Source organism: Acinonyx jubatus, chromosome E1 (genome assembly GCF_027475565.1).
Source record: "Acinonyx jubatus isolate Ajub_Pintada_27869175 chromosome E1, VMU_Ajub_asm_v1.0, whole genome shotgun sequence".
Taxonomy (NCBI): Eukaryota; Metazoa; Chordata; class Mammalia; order Carnivora; family Felidae; genus Acinonyx; species Acinonyx jubatus.
In genome coordinates this window covers 27,759,039-27,775,341 of record NC_069397.1, presented here as the reverse complement: position 1 = coordinate 27,775,341, position 16,303 = coordinate 27,759,039, and the positions used below count along the sequence as shown (strand labels likewise).

The following is a 16,303-nucleotide window of genomic DNA, read 5'->3' as shown; positions in this document are numbered from 1 at the left end:
AAACAAACGAAAATGAAAATACAACAATCCAAACGCTTTGGGACGCAGCGAAGGCAGTCCTGAGAGGAAAATACATTGCAATCCAGGCCTATCTCAAGAAACAAGAAAAATCCCAAATACAAAATCTAACAGCACACCTAAAGGAAATAGAAGCAGAACAGCAAAGGCAGCCTAAACCCAGCAGAAGAAGAGAAATAATAAAGATCAGAGCAGAAATAAACAATGTAGAATCTAAAAAAACTGTAGAGCAGATCAACGAAACCAAGAGTTGGTTTTTTGAAAAAATAAACAAAATTGACAAACCTCTAGCCAGGCTTCTCAAAAAGAAAAGGGAGATGACCCAAATAGATAAAATCATGAATGAAAATGGAATTATTACAACCAATCCCTCAGAGATACAAACAATTATCAGGGAATACTATGAAAAATTATATGCCAACAAATTGGACAACCTGGAAGAAATGGACAAATTCCTAAACACCCACACTCTTCCAAAACTCAATCAGGAGGAAATAGAAAGCTTGAACAGACCCATAACCAGTGAAGAAATTGAATCGGTTATCAAAAATCTCCCAACAAATAAGAGTCCAGGACCAGATGGCTTCCCAGGGGAGTTCTACCAGACGTTTAAAGCAGAGATAATACCTATCCTTCTCAAGCTATTCCAAGAAATAGAAAGGGAAGGAAAACTTCCAGACTCATTCTACGAAGCCAGTATTATTTTGATTCCTAAACCAGACAGAGACCCAGTAAAAAAAGAGAACGACAGGCCAATATCCCTGACGAATATGGATGCAAAAATTCTCAATAAGATACTAGCAAATCGAATTCAACGGCATATAAAAAGAATTATTCACCATGATCAAGTGGGATTCATTCCTGGGATGCAGGGCTGGTTCAACATTCGCAAATCAATCAACGTGATACATCACATTAACAACAAAAAAAAGAGAAGAACCATATGATCCTGTCAATCGATGCAGAAAAGGCCTTTGACAAAATCCAGCACCCTTTCTTAATAAAAACCCTTGAGAAAGTCGGGATAGAAGGAACATACTTAAAGATCATAAAAGCCATTTATGAAAAGCCCACAGCTAACATCATCCTCAACGGGGAAAAACTGAGAGCTTTTTCCCTGAGATCAGGAACACGACAGGGATGCCCACCCTCACCGCTGTTGTTTAACATAGTGCTGGAAGTTCTAGCATCAGCAATCAGACAACAAAAGGAAATCAAAGGCATCAAAATTAGCAAAGATGAAGTCAAGGTTTCGCTTTTTGCAGATGACATGATATTATACATGGAAAATCCGATAGACTCCACCAAAAGTCTGCTAGAACTGATACATGAATTTAGCAAAGTTGCAGGATACAAAATCAATGTACAGAAATCAGTTGCATTCTTATACACTAACAATGAAGCAACAGAAAGACAAATAAAGAAACTGATCCCATTCACAATTGCACCAAGAAGCATGAAATACCTAGGAATAAATCTAACCAAAGATGTAAAAGATCTGTATGCTGAAAACTATAGAAAGCTTATGAAGGTAATTGAAGAAGATTTAAAGAAATGGAAAGACATTCCCTGATCATGGATTGGAAGAATAAATATTGTCAAAATGTCAATACTACCCAAAGCTATCTACACATTCAATGCAATCCCAATCAAAATTGCACCAGCATTCTTCTCGAAACTAGAACAAGCAATCCTAAAATTCATATGGAACCACAAAAGGCCCCGAACAGCCAAAGTAATTAAGAAGAAGAAATCCAAAGCAGGAGGCATCACAATCCCAGACTTTAGCCTCTACTACAAAGCTGTCATCATCAAGACAGCATGGTATTGGCACAAAAACAGACACATAGACCAATGGAATAGAATAGAAACCCCAGAACTAGACCCACAAACGTATGGCCAACTCATCTTTGACAAAGCAGGAAAGAACATCCAAATGGAAAAAAGACAGCCTCTTTAACAAATGGTGCTGGGAGAACTGGACAGCAACATGCAGAAGGTTGAAACTAGACCACTTTCTCACACCATTCACAAAAAGAAACTCAAAATGGATAAAGGACCTGAATGTGAGACAGGAAACCATCAAAACCTTAGAGGAGAAAGCAGGAAAAGACCTCTCTGACCTCAGCCGTAGTAATCTCTTACTCGACACATCCCCAAAGGCAAGGGAATTAAAAGCAAAAGTGAATTACTGGGACCTTATGAAGATAAAAAGCTTCTGCACGGCAAAGGAAACAACCAACAAAACTAAAAGGCAACCAACGGAATGGGAAAAGATATTTGCAAATGACATATCGGACAAAGGGCTAGTATCCAAAATCTATAAAGAGCTCACCAAACTCCACACCCGAAAAACAAATAACCCAGTGAAGAAATGGGCAGAAAACATGAATAGACACTTCTCTAAAGAAGACATCCGGATGGCCAAGAGGCACATGAAAAGATGTTCAACGTCGCTCCTTATCAGGGAAATACAAATCAAAACCACACTCAGATATCACCTCATGCCAGTCAGAGGGGCCAAAATGAACAAATCAGGAGACTCTAGATGCTGGAGAGGATGTGGAGAAACGGGAACGCTCTTGCACTGTTGGTGGGAATGCAAATTGGTGCAGCCGCTCTGGAAAGCAGTGTGGAGGTTCCTCAGAAAATTAAAAATAGACCTACCCTATGACCCAGCAATAGCACTGCTAGGAATTTATCCAAGGAATACAGGAGTACTGATGCATAGGGGCACTTGTACCCCAATGTTTATAGCAGCACTCTCAACAATAGCCAAATTATGGAAAGAGCCTAAATGTCCATCAACTGATGAATGGATAAAGAAATTGTGGTTTATATACACAATGGAATACTACGTGGCAATGAGAAAAAATGAAATATGGCCTTTTGTAGCAACGTGGATGGAACTGGAGAGTGTGATGCTAAGTGAAATAAGCCATACAGACAAAGACAGATACCATATGGTTTCACTCTTATGTGGATCCTGAGAAACTTAACAGAAACCCATGGGGGAGGGGAAGGAAAAAAAAAAAAAGAGGTTAGAGTGGGAGAGAGCCAAAGCATAAGAGACTGTTAAAAACTGAGAACAAACTGAGGGTTGATGGGGGGTGGGAGGGAGGGGAGGGTGGGTGATGGGTATTGAGGAGGGCACCTTTTGGGATGAGCACTGGGTGTTGTATGGAAACCAATTTACAATAAATTTCATATATTAAAAAAAAAAACAGCCTATGCACAGCATGGCAAAGATTGTGACTGACCATCTCCTTCTAACAAAATACACATCTATTGAAATCAATACAATCTGGATTATTTAATCAACTTGTAGTCTATTTGAAAAAAAAAAACAAAACCTCAAAGAAAGTTTGAAGTGTGACATGTTCCTACTTAAACATGGCAGACATCTTCAAAATAACTCAGTTACAGAAGGGCACTGATAAATTCTGGAATATAGGATGCCCCTGCTCAATGAGATATCGAGCAACAAAATGACATCCAACAGTTAATGTTAGAATCATAGTATTTCAGAATTTGGAAGCAAAGGAGTCCTTAGAGGTGATTTCATGAAATTTCCTTATTTTTATCATAAATAATGCACTGTGAGAGTTGAAACCATACTGAGGGGAGATAGTCCTAATGATAGCGACAGTTGAAATTTAAGTGATACTTTAGGAATTTTACCTTTGGTTTCTATCATTACTTCTTTAACCTTTTAGTATCAAAATAAAAAAACATGTGGTCATCTGTAAGAACTAAACTGAATACTAGTCAATTTGAGCCCTCCTCACAAGTACCTCCTTACCGTCTTACGGGCTTCTCTGGTCATCAAGGATCAGGGCTGTGAAAAGATCAGAAGCTAAGAACAAGAACTTTCTAACACAGGGTGCAACAGACTGAATGTTTAACTCCCTGAAATTCATATGTTGAAACCTAACCCCACTGTGATGGGTGTTAGAAGCTGGACCTCTGGGAGGTGATTAGGTCATGACAGCGGAGCTTTATGAATGATATTAGTGCCCCTATAAAAGAGATCCCAGAGAGCTCCCTCATCCCTCCTGCCATGTGAGGCAGCTCAACTAAACTTCATTTATTATAGACACTGAAATGTGAATTTCATATCATCTTTATGTGACATGAAATATTCTTCTTTTGATTTTCCTCCAGCCATTTAAAATATGAAAACTATGGGACGCCTGGGTGGCTCGGTCAGTTAAGCATCCAACTTCAGCTCAGGTCATGATTTCACAGCTCGTGAGTTCAAGCCCTGCGTCAGGCTCTGTACTGATAGCTCAGAGCCTGGAGCCTGCTTTGGATTCTGTGTCTACCTCTCTCTGCCCCTTCCCCACCCGTGCTCTGTCTCTCTCTCTCTCAAAAATAAATAAAACATTAAAGAAAAAAAAGTTTTTTAAAAAGCATCCAACTTCAGCTCAGGTCACAGTTTGTGGGTTTGAGCCCTGCGCCGAGATCTGTGCTGACAGCTCAGAGCCTGGAGCCTGCTTTGGGTTCTGTGTCTCCCTCGCTCTCTGCCCCTCCCCTGCTCATGCTCTGTCTCTCTGTCTCAAAACAATAAATAAGTACTAAAAAAAATTTTGAAATATGAAAACATGCTTATGTTGCAGGCCATTTAAAAACAGGCAGTACGGGGCGCCTGGGTGGCGCAGTCTGTTAAGTGTCCGACTTCAGCCAGGTCACGATCTCGCGATCTCGCAGTCCGTGAGTTCGAGCCCCGCGTCGGGATCTGGGCTGATGGCTCGGAGCCTGGAGCCTGTTTCCGATTCTGTGTCTCCCTCTCTCTCTGCCTTCCCCCGTTCATGCTCTGTCTCCCTCTGTCCCAAAAATAAATAAAAACGGAGAAAAAAAATAAAATAAAATAAAATAAAAACAGGCAGTATGTCAGATTTGGTTCACAGGCCATAGTTTACCAACTTGTAACACTCACTAGGGCTATAATCAAGAGATTTTTAACCAAAACAGAAGATTTCATCAAACAGAATATTGTTATAATAGTTGTAAAAAAAATTATCTTTTCTCCAAAGAAGATATACAGATGGCCAACAAGCGTATGAAAAGATGCTCAACATCACTAATCATTAGGGAAATGCGATCAAAACCACAATGAGATAACACTTCACACCTATGAGGATGGTCATAACAATAATAAAAGGGGGAAAATAACAAGTGCTAGCGAGGATATGAAAAAAATGGGAACCCTTCTACACTGCTGTAGGAAACGTAAATGCTAGAGCTTTTATGGAAAATAGTTTGGCCGATAGTTAAACACAGAATTACCATATGACCCAGCAATTCTACTCCTAGGTATATACCCAAAAGACTTGTAAACAGATACTCCACTACACGCACACATGTTCACAGCAGCACTATTCACAATAACCAAAAGGTAAGAACAGCCCAAATGTCCGTCAGCAGATGAATGGATAAATGAATTGTGGTATATATATACAATGTAATATTATTTTGCCATACAAAGAAAGTTCTGATACAAATGTTATGACACGGGTGAGCCTTGAAAACATTACGCTAAGTAAAATAAGCCAGACACAAAAGGTCACATATTACATGATTTCATGTATATGAAATATCCAGAAGGGGTAAATCCATAGAGACAGAACACAGATTGGAGGCTACCAAGAGCTTGGGGGAGTAGGAATTGGAAGTAACCGCTTAATGAATACGGGGTTTTCTTTAGGAGTGATGAAAATGTTTTGTAACTAGATAGAGGTAGAGGTTGCACAACATTGTGAATATACTAAATGCCACTGAATTTTGCACTTTAAAATGGTTAATTTTATGTTTTGTGAATTTTATCTAAAAATGTATATTTTCCGGGGTGCCTGGGTGGCTCAGTCGGTTAAGCTTCCGACTTCAGCTCACGTCACGATCTCGTGGTCCGTGAGTTCGAGCCCCGCGTCGGGCTCTGGGCTGATGGCTCAGAGCCTGGAGCCTGCTTCGGATTCTGTGTCGCCCTCTCTCTCTGCCCCTCCCCCGTTCATGCTCTGTCTCTCTCTGTCTCAAAAATAAATAAACGTTAAAAAAAAAATTTTTAATGTATATTTTCCTATTAATTTGAAATGACCAGACAAAAAGAAGGGGAAAACAGAAAATAAATGGCTACAAAAAGTAAAATTCATAGCCAAACATATCTTGGTTTTAAATGTCAGAACACAGGGGGCGCCTGGTTGAGTGTCCGACTTCCGCTCAGGTCCTGGTTTCCGAGTTTGAGCTCCGCGCTGTTGGGTTCTGTGCTGACAGCTCAGAGCCTGGAGCATATTTCGGATTCTGTGTCTCCCTCTCTCTCTCTCTGCCCCTCTCCCACTTGTGCTCTGTCTCCTCTCTCAAAAATAAATAAACATTAAAAAAATATATAAAATAAATGTCAGAGCATAATAACGGGATATGGAATGACATCTTAGTAATGTCTTGGTTCCAGAAGAATAGAACTATAGAGGACACGACTTGTCTCTATTGTACCTAGTATGGTACCAAGCCCTAGGCAATTGTTCAATAAGTACTTTTTAAAAGAAACCTGAGGAGTGCTTTGACTCCTCATATGTTCAAAACTTATCTTTTGGTGGCTAACTAAAAGATTGCTCAGATAGAAAGTAGAATAGTGGCTTCCAGTGGCTTGGGGGTGAGCAAGAATAGGGAGTTATTATTTAATGAGTACACAGTTTCATTTTGCAAAATGAAAAGAGTTCTGGAGATGGATAGTGGTAATGGGAGCAAAACAATGTGAATGTACTTAATGCTACTGAACTATATACTTAAATATGGCTAAAATGGTAAACTGTATGTTATATATATTTTACCACATTTTTTTTAAAAGATTGCTTTTTTCCAAGGATTTTTTTTGAAGTACATCAGTAAGATTAAAGTGGGGTGGAAAAGCATGTCATTCATTCAACAAACACTGAGTGCCACAGCTAATGCTAATACTGTAGGTGCTGAGGATACATCGTTTAACAAAAGAAAGGCCTTTCCCTCATGGAACTACCTGTAAAGAGGGGAGAAAAATAATAAATAGAAGGTTTCTCTAATACCAAAAACCTTCTTCGTATCAGCTATGCTATACAGACTCTAACAGATAGTACATAAAACTTAAACTGACTTTGGTTAAGATCTTTAATCCCATCGAACCTTATTTATAGCCATGTTTTCATAAGCCAACCATTAGGTTAAATTCTATCAAGGTAGAATAATTTTGTACTTCATGAACTGTATTTCTGCTTACACTCTCATTACAAAAGCTAACTTTTTAGTAAAGACGTTCTAGCTTAAGTAATTTACTCCTTGCCCCTAATAAATGGAAATGTGACCAGTTGTCATAATAATGCTAATATGTCACAACTCTTCTATTTCACAGCAAGAATTCAAGGCCAATTAAGACTCGGCTATCAACAACACTGACCAAAGGATAAGTCTTTACTTAAGGAAAAAAAGAAAATGAAGAGATAATAAAGATAATGTCCTAATTATTTTATCAGTTACACTTACAACCTTAATAGTGAAAGAGATGAAGTGATTATTTTAACAGTAGGCACCAGAGTTCCTCTTGGGCACGTAACTATCTTTGTAGAGACTATACTTGACAAGCTGTTTTGGTTGGAGAAAGTAAGGTCTCAAAGACATTAGGAAATAGAGGAAATATCTAACGTCTCACCCTAAGGCACAGAAAAAAAGACCAGAGAAGAGAAGATACAGTGCTGGTACAAGTAAAGATGACAACATGGCAGAGGCCATAGTGATTAGTGACAAAGAAAGGTGAGAAAATGGCAAAGTGACTGACAGCCTTTTAAAAAGAAAGGTGGATAACATTCCATCTAAAATTATATGCAGTATTTTAAATGCAAACCCTTTTTACCTCCCCAAAACTTCAGAAAGGAGTTGAACACATACAAATGCCTAATGTAAATGCATGGGGAAAGGTTGGAAACAAAGGAAGAGGGCCAAGTTCTACATCTGGAACAGCATGAAGCAGATAAGAGAGAAGAGCTGTAGGAGGTGAGAAATGGATGACTTTGGAATTAAACAGAAACAGGAAATTTAAAACTAAAAGTCATTGTAAGCCCTAGAAATTCTAAAAAATCTTGGAAAAGCATTTTAGGTGGGGGATACAGTTAGCTTGAGTCAATCATATCTAAACCTTGAAGTCAGGTTAATAACCGGGATATAAATATTTTTTCAAAATATTCTTTTTAGTTTCCCATTCCTATTATTTTGATGGTTTTAAATTTACACTGAAAGAATACTTTAAAATATTTAAACAATTTTTAGTATTTTTGGATTTTTTTTCAATTTTAAAAATCTATAAAAATACAAAAAGGGAGTAAAAATTTCCCATAATCCTACTATTGTGTATATTCATACACAAATTGAAAAGTAAAAAAGTACCTCTCTTCACCTCCAATTCTACTTTCCTAGAGGTAACCACTATTACATGAATCCATTTTATCATATACTGCTATACTTTTTTCTATAATTATATAGTATATACTTCCTTTTTTTCCTCCTAGAAAGGAGGCTGTCCTAGACATATTGTGCTGCAACTTGCCTCAGGCTGTCCTAGACATATTGTGCTGCAACTTGCCTCATCCACTTAACACATGTTATGAACACTTACTACCTTTCTAGGTAACAACATATCAAGCTAATTTTCTTAAATGGTTGCATAGTATTTCATTACATTAATTTTTTATAATTTATCTAGCTCCCTATTAGGCAATTATACTTTTTCCAAATTTGTGCTATCATACATGACACAACAGTGAACTCTGCCAGGACTGGAATTCCTGAGTCAAAGCACATGAGCATTTTAGTTATTTACAAATAATGCCAAATGCCCTCCAAAAGGCTATACAAATTTACATTCCAGTTACAGTGTATTAAGACGTTCCTTTTTCCCTAAACTTTTATCAAACCTGGATATTATCAACAGCTTAAGTTTTGCCAATCAAAAAAAAATCTTTTGGGTTGATTTAATTTGCATTTCTCTACTTGATTTCTCTGAGGGGTTCAACATCATTCTACAAGCATATTGGCCACTTTATTTCTTCTGACCTGCACATTAATATCATTTTCTTTACTTTTATTGGGTTGACTTTTCTTATTGATTTGTAGGAGTTTTTATGTATGATGAATAGAATACTTTGTATTTTGTTGTAAATATTTTCTCTTAGTCCATGTAACAGAAACTTCTACTTGTCTCCTGATATTTATTCCTCCTTTAAATCATGGTGTTGTTTAACTAGGCAAATGGTCCCCAGGTAAAGACTACATTTCCAAGCTCCCCTTCAGCTAGTTTGACCATGTGACCAAGTTCTAGTCAAACTGATGAGAGCATAAGTGATGATTATGCTCATAAAAGGAAAGGATATTTATAGCAGTCTGCTGGCCAACATACTGATATAGTGGTGAGCCATTTTTAACCCTGCAACACCTGAGGGCTACCAGAGAGAGGTAAAGCTGCCACATCAGCTCTAGACAGCTTATCCTCAGAATATATCATAAGGGAAGAACAAACTTCTAAACTGTTTAAGCTACTAGTTTTTTGTTTTGTTACAGCAGCCTAACTTATACATGGACTAATACGGAATTTGGAATCTAGAAGTGAGGTACTGCTATTATTCAAATTAAAATACACGTTATGAGCTTGGTGGTCAGACAGCAGGTAATTATGACACTAGACACTAGCTAGAACACTGGTGATCTTTGTAACCCATGTCAAAACATTTGATAAAATTGTTACTGTGATACCCTGGAAGACAGGCCACATGCAAAGTGAGCAAGTAACCATAAGGGAAAAGGCTGACAAAATTCACAGTGTTAGTTGTTTCTTGACACATTCAGCAAAGTCCTAAAATAAGAGATGAACTCAGGCTAGAGGTAGCCAAAACACAAGCAAAGATAGAAGGGAATACTTCTCTGCCTGTAGTTGATAACCTATTGTCTAGAGATCAGCAATTTGGACTGTGCACCCAACCACTTCATTATCCCAACATGAAATAATAGTAAGAGGGCCTGAAGCTTTTCTCAAGTACTTCTGATAGACAATGGGAGAGAGCTCTGTGGCAAAGATCAGATTAAGAATATTATCTTTCCAATGGAACCCATTCTTATAGATGACCTCAATATAGGTTCCATTAGGTTGAATGAAAGGGATGAGCAAAGTACAGACAGTAAATCAAATACCAGACTTTTCAGGCTTAAAAACTACCTAAATAAGATCTCTGCTATAACTCACATTTGGAATGAACAAAGGCAAACAAATCAGTAGTCTACCCTTTTTTTTTTTTTTAAGAATTGAAATGCCAGAGAAATAACAAACATGCCCTGCTAAGATACAGGACTGTTCAGCTTCTTAAGTAATCCTCACACCCTTTACACACTCTCTAACAAAATATAGGCAACAAAAACTGGACTGCTCCGAAACCATGTATATTCCAGGGGTGCCTAGCTAGCTCCATAAAGAATGTGACTCTTGATCTCGGGATTGTGAGTTCAAGCCCCACGTTGGGTGTAGAGATTATTTTAAAAATAATAAAATGTTAAAAAAAAAAAGAAAGAAAAGAAATGTATATTCCCCAAGGACCACATGAACGTAATGATTTGTATGTATTGATAATGTGTTCCTTTTTATTGCTGAATATTATTCTGTTGTTGTATGGATACACTGTAATTTATATGTAATTCATAACTTGTGATGAGTGTATGCTTAATTTAATTTTTAAGAAACTGCCAAATGGTTTCCAAAAATGGTTACACTATTTTTATTCCCCACTAGCAGTGTATGAAGAGTTCTAGCTGCCTCATCAACGCTTGGTACGGTCTTGTTTTTTTCTTTAAAAATTTTAGCCATTCTAATGGGCAGGTAGTGATGTCTCCCTGTGACTCCCAATGACTTCCCTGATTATTTAACATGTTAAGCATTTCTTCATGTGTTTATTGACCACTTGTACCACTTAGTGGTATGTCTGTTCATATATTCCCCCCACTTTTGAATTGCACTGTAAGAGTTCTTTTTATATTCTAAATATGTCCTTTGTTTTCACATATGTGTTGTCGATATTTTCTCCGAGACTTTGGTTTGTCTTTCCATTTTCTGAATGATGCCTTTCCAAGAGCAAAAGTTTTAAATTTTGGTGAAATCCAATTTATCAATTTTTTCTTTATTGATCATGTTTTTGTGTTCTAAGACATCTTTGTCCGCTCCAAAGTAGCAAAGCCTTTCTGTTATTTTTCACCAAGCTTTGTATGTTTGAGTTTTATATTTAGGTTTGTTCACTCCAAAGTAGCAAAGGTTTTCTCCTTTTTTTTCAAGGAGTGTTATATATTTGGGTTTTATATTTAGATCTGTAATTCATTTTGAGTTAATTTTTAATTATGGTGTGAGGTATGGATCAACGCTAATTTTTGTTGAAAAGACTTACCTCTCTCTACTGCATTGCCCTGGCACCATTGTTGAAAACCAATTGACCACAGGGGCGCCTGGGTGGCTCAGTGGGTTAAGTGTCCGACTTCGGCTCAGGTCACGATCTCATAGTTGGTGAGTTTGAGCCCCGCATTGGGATCTGGGCTGACAGCTCGGAGCCTGGAGCCTGCTTCGGATTCTGTGTCTCCCTCTCTCTCTGTTCTTCCCCTAATCGCACTGTCTCTCTGTCTCTCTCTCAAAAAATAAATAATTTAAAAAAAAACCTTAAAAAAAAAGTCTACTGGAATTTTGATTGAGATTGCACTGAATTTATAGATCAGTTTAGAGAGAGCTGTCACTTTAACAATGTTGGATCTTATTATCCATGAATATGGCATATCTTTCCACTTTATTTATGTCTTCTTTAATTTCTTTCAGCAAAATTTATAGTTTTCAATGTAGAGGTCTTGGGCATCTTTGGTTCGACCTATTCCTAGGTATCTTAGGATTTTGGTCTTACTGTAAATGTTTGGTATTTTAATTTCATTTTCCAATTGTGTGCTGCTAGTTTATTAAAATACAATTGCTTTTTATATATCAATCTTATGTCCTAAAACCTTGCTAAATTCATTTATTTGTTCTGTTGTAGATTCCCTAGATTTTTTTTTTATATAAGTAATCATATCATCAACAGGTACTTTTACTTCTTTCTTTTCAATTTTTATGCCTTTTATTTATTTTTCTTTCCTATTGCAATGGCTAGGCCCACCAGTATAATACTGAATATATAAGTGGTGACTGTAGGCATCCTTGCCTTGTTCCCAGTCTCTAAAGTATAAAGTTTGGTTTTCACCATTAATTATGATCTTTGCCATACATATTTTATAGGTGCTATTTATCAGTTTGAGGAATTTTCTACTATTCCTACTTTGTTGAGAGTTTTTATTATGAATAAGTACTGACTTTTGTCAAGTGCTTTCCCTGCATCTTTTAAAATCATCGTAGAGTTTTTCTCCTTTATTCTGTTAATATAGGAAATAACATTGTTTAACATTTGAAAATCAATCAAGCCTTGCATTCCTCCGATAAATTCTATTTGGTTGTAGAGTATTATCCTTTTTAAATATTGTTGGACTCAATTTACTATTTTGTTAATGATTTTTGCATCTATATTCAAGAGGATTAATTGGTCTATAATATTTGTTCTTATTTTGAGGAAAGTTTTTAATAACCAATTCAACTTCTTTAATAGAAGTGTGTGAATTTTGGTAAGTTATATTTTTCAAAAAATGTGTCTATTCCATTTGTATTCATTGATGTAAGACTGTCCACAGTATTCTCTTATTCCTTTAATATCCATAAATTCTGAGGTGGCAATCTCTTTCTTTTTTTTTAAGTTTTATTTATTTAAGTAGCCTCTACAAGTCAATGTGGGGCCTGAACTTATGACCACAAGATCAAGAGTCACATGCTCCACCAACTGAGCCAGCCAGGCACCCTGGTAATCTCTTTCTCATTCTTCTTTTTTTTTTTTTTAATGTTTGTTTCTTTTGAGAGAGACAGAGAGGGCCCACACAAGTAGGGGAGGGGCAGACAGAGAGAGAAAGACACAGAATTAGAAGCAGGCGCTAGGCTCTGAGCTGTCAGTGCAGAGCCCGATGTGGGGTTTGATCTCACGAACTGTGAAATCATGACCTGACCCAAAATCGGATGTTTAGACACCAAAGCCACCCAGGTGCCCCTCTTTTTCACTCTTGATAGTTATGATTTGGGTTCTCTTTTTTCTTGATCAGTCTAGCTAGAGGCTTGTCAACTTTGTTGATCTTTCCAAAGAGCCAGTTTTATATTTGTTAATTTTCTCAATTGTTTTCTATTTCATTGATTTCTATTCTTATTTTATCATTTCCTTCCTCATGTTTACTTTGGGTTTACTTTCCTCTTTTTTTTTTTTTTCCTAGTTTCTTATATTGAAACTTCAGGTCATTGATTTTAGATCTTACTTCTTTTCTAATATTAGCTAATATTTTCTAATATTAAAATTTCTAATTTAATTTAATATTAAAGCTACACACTTCATGCTAACATTGTTTTATTTTTTTAAGTTTTTAAAAAATGTTGATTTATTTATTTTGAGAGAGAAAGAGAGAGTACGAGCAGGTGTGGGGCAGAGAGAGAATGAGAGAGAATCCCAAGCAGGCTTTGCACCATCAGCTCAGAGCCCCACATGGGGCTTGAACTCATGAACCACGAGATCATGATTTGAGCCAAAATCAAGAGTCCGATGCTCAACCGACTGAGCCACCCAGGCACCCGGCTAACATTGTTTTAGATGCATCTCACAAACTGATATATTTTCATTGTCACTCAGTTCCAAATATTTTCTAATTTTTCTTGAGATTTTGTTTTTGAGTTATGGTTTAGAAGTATGTCACTGTATTTCCGGATATTGGAGGTTTCCCTGGTTACTTTACTGTCATTGATTTCTAATTTACTTCTGTTATATTAAGAGAATACACTTTGTATTACTGTAATTCTTGTAAATTTATTAAGACTTGTTTTATGGCCCAGTATACGACATCTCTTGGTGAATGTACTATGTGCACTTGAAAATAATGCATATTCTGTAGTTGGTGGATGCAGTGTTCTATAAATGCCAATTAAATCAAGGTGGCTGATTATGTTGTTCAGATCTCCTATGTCTTTACTAATATTTTGTCTAGTTATTCTATCAATTACTTAGATGGTGTATTAAAATATCCTACTATATTGGGGCATTGCCTGTTTTTCCTTTTGTCAATTTTTGTTTCATACATTTTGAGGCCCTATTACTACACAAAAACACATTTATAATTGATATGCTTCACTGATTAACTGTCCACCATTATGAAGCAGACTCTCTTTATAATACTCTGTCTTAAAGGCTGTTTTATCTGATATTTAAAAATAACCATACCAGGCTTCTCATACTTCCTGTTTGCATATTATATCTTTCCCCATACACTTACTTTTAACCTATGTGTCTCCTATAGTCAGTCTATTGTAGGAGTTTGCTCTTTTATCCACTTTAGCAATTTCTGCCTTCGAATTAATGTTTTTAAAACCATTTACATATAATCATTGTATTGGTTGAATTTGGATCAACCATTGTATTATTTGTTTTCTCATTGTCTTCTTTATTTTTCCTTCCTTCCCCCTTTCCTGCCTTCTTTTGGATTATTTCTATTGTGTTGGTGATTATCCTAGAAACTACAGTACCTACTCTTGGTTCATCAACGCCCATATTAATCAATACCTCTACCACAGTTTCCTTCTGCCTGAAGAACACCCTGTAGGGGTGTCTGGGTGACTCAGTCAGTTAAGTGTCCAACTCTTGGTTTTGACTCAGGTCACCATCTCATGGTTCATGGGTTTGAGTCCCACTTTGAGCCCTGTGTCAGGCCCCACATTGTCAGCACAGAGCCCGCTTTGGGTCCTCTCTCTCCCTCTCTCTGCCCCTCCCCTACTTGCTCTCTCTCTCTTTCTCAGAAGAAAAAAAAAAAAACTTAAAAAAAAAAAGAACACCCAGTTGAATTTCCTTTAGTGTTGATCTGGTGTGGCACATGCGCTCAATTTTGTGTTTATCTGAAAATGTCTTCATGGTCTTGCCTTCATTCTTGAATGATCATTTTCGTGGGTAGAGACTTCTGAGGTTGCAGTTTTCTTTCAGTATATTAAAATGTGATTCTACCCTTTTCTGGCTTCCATTATTGCTGTTCAGAAAGAAGCTGTTAGTTTAATTCAGATGTTGGCAAATTATGACCACTGGGTTAAACTGGGCCCTGCGCCTGTTTTTGTAAATATAGCTTCACTGGAACATCACCATAACTGTTCATCTACATATTCTCTATGGCTGGTTTTGTGCTACAAGGGCAGAAATGAGAGGTTAAACAGATCATATGGTACTAGCATAAAGAGAGACAAATAGACCAATGGGCTAGAATAGAGAAACCAGAAACAAATGCTTACTTATATGATCAGATGATCTTTCACTAAGACACCAAGATCACTCAATGAGGAAAGGACCATCTCTTCAACAAACGGTGTTGGAAAAACTGTATATCCACATGCAAAAGCATGAAGTTGGACCCTTATCTTACATCATATACAAAAAGTAACTCAAAATGGATTAAAGACCTAAATGTAAGACCTAAACTGTAAAACTCCTAGAAGAAAACACAGAGGAAAAACTTCATGACATTGGACTTAGCAATGATCTCTTGGAAATGACACCAAAAGCATAAGCAACAAAAGCAAAACAAAACAAAACAAAATCCAAAACAAAACAAAAACAAATTGGACTACATCAAATTTAAAAACTTTTATGTTTTGACACAGTCCTTTATGTAAGGACACAGAGTGATTGTGAGTAGAATATTAGCTACATTAGTTAATGTATGACCTTGAACAAGTTATTAATCCTCTCCAAGCCTAAACTTCCCAATCTTCAAAATGATGACAATACCACTTTCATTAAGTTTGGTTATGGCATTAAAAGTGGGTATGCACAAATATTAGTTCCTGTCCTTTTCTAAATCACCTTCAAAGTCTATGCCATTGTTTTAAACATCTCCAGTGGTAAGGAATCTTAATCTCTTAATCTTTTATCATGGATTGGACCATATATATTCAACTAAAAGTGACAGTACAAGCTAAGTCCAATGAATAAGAGTAGTGATCAGGATAGTTCTTTGCCTAAAAGGTGTTTTGCAGAAAGAACCCTATGAGTCTGAGCAAGATCTTGATCATATCACTATTAGTTTACTTTTTGGAGAAATTCTCAAATAATTTCTCAATATTTTTTAATTTTTTATGGCTAAAATG

The 16,303-nt window shown here is 36.7% G+C and overlaps 1 protein-coding gene across 1 annotated transcript in view; it reads right to left on the bottom strand.

Annotated features, from left to right (window-relative positions):
- Positions 1-16,303, bottom strand: part of HSF5 (heat shock transcription factor 5) — a 50,244-nt gene that overhangs the window by 8,718 nt on the left and 25,223 nt on the right.